The sequence below is a fragment of the Amblyomma maculatum genome, chromosome 1 (assembly GCF_055883805.1).
Source record: "Amblyomma maculatum isolate TAMU_Amacu chromosome 1, ASM5588380v1, whole genome shotgun sequence".
Lineage (NCBI taxonomy): Eukaryota > Metazoa > Arthropoda > Arachnida > Ixodida > Ixodidae > Amblyomma > Amblyomma maculatum.
In genome coordinates this window covers 276,100,753-276,104,978 of record NC_139344.1, presented here as the reverse complement: position 1 = coordinate 276,104,978, position 4,226 = coordinate 276,100,753, and the positions used below count along the sequence as shown (strand labels likewise).

General features: G+C 47.4%; 1 non-coding gene across 1 annotated transcript; it reads left to right on the top strand.

The window, feature by feature from the left end:
* Positions 1–279: 279 nt before the first annotated feature.
* On the top strand, positions 280–575 carry LOC146206596 (signal recognition particle RNA). Its single transcript, XR_014704580.1, has one exon.
* The last annotated feature ends 3,651 nt before the right edge of the window (positions 576–4,226 follow it).

Genomic DNA, 4,226 nt, shown 5'->3' with positions numbered 1-4,226 from the left:
TAACAATGCAGATATCAACAATGCAGTTTAACAATGCAGATATGCAGACAAGTCGATCCTGTACGAGAACATTTCATACACAGTGTTGTGCGGTTCAGGGAAGTGCATATGACACTCCCCGAGCAGCCACAATGGATTCATGTGCTTGACAGTTTGGTAAAACTGAAAAAGTTTTAACCTGCCGTGTCACGCGAAAGTGTGCTGACACGTTTGTTCATCGTCTTGTTTTGAATGTCCAAGTCGGCAATAAAGAAAAAAAAAAAGGGGGGGGGGGGGGGGGGCGGCTGTGGCGCGCCTCTGTAATCCAGCTTCTAGGTGGCCGGGTCTCGAGGACGGACTAGCGCCGGGAGCTCTGCTCCGCGGTCGCTCATGTTGACGGGGCGTCCGAGCTAAGCCGGGCGTCGATATGGTGGCACCGAGGGAGCCCGGTAGTGACCAGGTCGCCTAAGGAGGAGCGAACCGGCCCAGGGCGGAGACGAAGCAGGCAAAAGCTCCCGCGCTCTGCAGTAGTGGGACAGCGTTCCGGAATGAGTGCCGCGGAGCAGCCCGGATGCTTGATCCGGACCGAGACCTTTTCTTTTTTCATTTAATTTTTTAATCATGAAAGGCCTAAACGCCGGTAAGGAATTGAGACTTGAAGACAACATTTGTTGTTGATTTTTTTTTTAAGTTTATTTCATGTGTAGTGTTATATATACAATCCCACATTCCAGGTTTAAGTTCTGACTTTTGGGGGCAACACTTGTAGCTTTCGGAAAAGTGTGCCTGCTGCATTCATTACTCAAGACCAACTTACTATTCGGCTCATTTCTCTCCCGCGGTCCAGATCTGTAGCGGTCATAAGCCCAGAAGTATACTTCCAGCTAGGCGCGTAGCCAGTTGCTTTTTTTTTTTTTTTTTTTTTTCGGGAGGAGCCCAATAGATTCTGCTCTACAAGGGTAGGTTGTGTGTGTGGTGGAGGGGACCATGAGTACTGGGGGGGATGGACTTCGCTGGATTTCAGGGGGTTGGGGGTAGGACTCATTGGTACCTCCGTTGGATATACGGGGCTGCTTCCCGCTAATTACTGATTTCCAGTCACCACCGCTCGCTTCTTTCGCCACGCTGTTTACTTATCTCAGCCTTCTTAGTTTTCCATGGCAGCAAAAAGAGAGCAAGGATTTATGAAAAGAAATGATAGGAGGAGGTTGAGCTTGGCTGCTCTGCTTGCTAAATCACAGCGAGAGAAATACTGCCCACTGTTGCATACACGGACATTGTGCTTTTAAAGGGAACCAGTTTCTCCGGCCTTAATATGAATTCCCTGCCTTAAACAGTCTTGAAATATACTGAATATAAAATTAAAAAATAGTGTGCGAATCGAGTGATGCCAACACTGCATTTATAATCGGAATTCCCATCAAGTACGCACATACCGGATTCCAATTTAAGACAGGTTGTACACAACGGCGTTCGATGCAACATCATTTGAGGCAGCGAATGTGAAAAGGTGAAAGGGGGGGGGGGGGGGAAGTGGGGGGGGGGGGCACTTTATTTGTTGGTGACCGGCCAGCGAGGCACTGCAGGAGGAGGAGGAAATCAGGAGGGTGTATTCATCAGCTGAGGGGCGTAATAAAGTGGCAGTTCAACAATTTCGCGTGCAAAAAGGGGCAGTTAAGACATGAAAGGTTTGACTGGAGGTGGAACAGTACGAGACGGAGGTGATGAGGGAGAATTTGTCTGAAGCTGCACAAAGGAGGTATGATTAGGGCTATACGTGAATACTGCGCTTTTGAGCGTATTTAGTGGCAATTGTCCAGGTGCAGAACCGCCTTTTCTGACTATTACCTCGAAATAAATGCCGGAGGAGTCAGAAAACGAAGCCTAAACCAATGTCAACTGCCTGTTACGGCGTTTTTACAACGGCCACGCGCTGTTTTTCTGGCCATTTGCCCACATATGATCTCGTATGTGTGTTTCAATGCCGTTTCGAGCCCGCAGTCAGAACCGCTGCAGCTTCCAGCGACAGAGGGAAATTTCCAAAGCTTGTGCGCGTCCGGGCGCCCCCACATGCGAAAGCCCACCGCTTCCGCCGCGGCTTCAAACGGAAGCCTTCGCTGTCAGAGCCGTATCTGTCAGCCAGGCGGATACCCTCTCGACTTCGTTCATACAAACCTTGGCGCTATTTCAAGAGCGCCGGACTTGGGCTGCAGGTCACGCAGCTGGGCTTTCATTCAGGCAGCGGCCTGCAACATTTATCGCAGCATCTTATACTCTCAGGGCCGGTAAGGCATACGTCTTCGGTGGCATGCGTTCCGCGCGCGTTGACGCACTGGAGGAAACAAGAACCTGTGCACCAGCAAGGACTGTAGACGGGGAAAGTGAACTCGACTTATCTTTCTCCGTCCACTCCATCACTTAGCACGTAATAAGACAAATTAAGGACCAGGGGCGTAATTCTTTCTCATCATCATCCTGACTATACCCACTGCAGGGCGAAGACCTCTCCCATATTTCTCCAATTAACCCGGTTCTGTGCTAGCTGCATCCACTTGACCCCTGCGAACTTCTTCACCTCATCCGCCCACCTAACTTTCTGCCGCCCCCTGCTACGCTTTCCTTCCCTTGGAATCCAGTTTGTTACCCTAAGCGAGCATCGGTTATCCTCTCTTCGCACTACATATCCTGCCCATGCCCATTTCTTCTTGATTTCCTCTAGAATGTCATGTCAGTAACTTGAGTTATTTCTCTGACCCAATCTCCACGCTTCCTATCTCTTAATGTTACCGCTACCATTTTTCGTTCCATAACCCTCTGCGTTGTCTTCAACTTAAGTAGAACCCTCTTGGTTAGCCTCCACGTTTCAACCCCATAGTGAGTGCAGGTAAGCTGCAATTGTTGTATACTTCCCTCTTGAGCGATACCGCTAAGTTGCTAGTCATAATCTGCGAGTGCTTGCCAAATGCGCTCCATCCCAATCTTATTCTTCTTTTTAGTTCCTTTTCATGGTCCGGATCTGCGGTTACTACTTGTCCTAAGTAGACGTATTCGCCTACTACTTCCAGTGCTTCGCTACCTAACGTAAACCGCTGTTCCTTTCCGAGGCTGTTGAAATTTACCTTAGTCTTCTGCATATTGATTTTCAAGCCTATCTTTCTACTTTTTTTGTCTAGGTCCCCAATCATTCTTTGCAGTTCATCTCCTGAGTTGCTTAGCAAGGCAATGTCATCAGCAAATCGCAGATTACTGAGGTATTCTCTATCTACCCTTATCCCTAACGGCTCCCATTCCAAGTCTCTGAATACTTCTCTAAGCAAACTGTGAATAGTACTGGGGAGATCGTGTCTCCTTGCCTAAAAACTTTCTTTATGGGAATTTTGTTACTTTTTTAATGCAGAACTATGGTTGCTGTGCAGCCAATATCTTCCAGGACTTTCACGTACGGCTCGTCTACCCCCTGATTTCGCAATGCCTGCATCGCCGCCGAGGTTTCTATTGAGTCAAATGCTTTTTCGTAATCAATGAATGCTATGTATAAGGGCTGGTTATATTCCGAGCATTTTTCTCTCACCTGGTTGATGGTATGGATATGATCGATAGTAGAGTACCGTTTCCGAAAACCTGCTTTATCCTTTGCTTGATTGCAGTCTAAGGTTGTCCTGATTTTATTAGAGATTACCTTAGTAAATACCTTATACGTAACTGACAGTAAGCTGATTGGTCTGTAATTTTTAAGGTCCTTAGCGTCCCCTTTTTTATGAATGAGGATAATGTTTGCGTTCTTCCATGGTTCCGGTACCGTCGATGACACCAGGCACTGCGTATACAGGGTGGCCAGTTTTTCTATCACGATATCTCCCTGTCCTTCAACAAATCTATAGTTATCTGATCCTCTCCAGCTGGTTTCCCCCTTTTCATAGTTTCTATTGCTTTCTTAACCTCGTCCTTCGTCACTGTTGGAACGTCTGACTGTTTTTCCCTACCGCCAATCTCATTACGGTCCTGACTACTTTGGCTACTGTAGAGATCAGTATAGAACTCCTCAGCTACTTTGACTATCTTGTCCATATTCGTGATGACGTTGCCCGCCTTGTCCCCTAACGCATACATCTGATTTTTGCCTATGCCCAATTTCTTCTTCACTGCTTTAAGGCTTCCCCCGTTCTTTACAGCATGCTCAACTTTCTCCATGTTATACTACCTTATATCGGCCACTTTGCGCTTATTGATTAGCTTTGATATCTCTG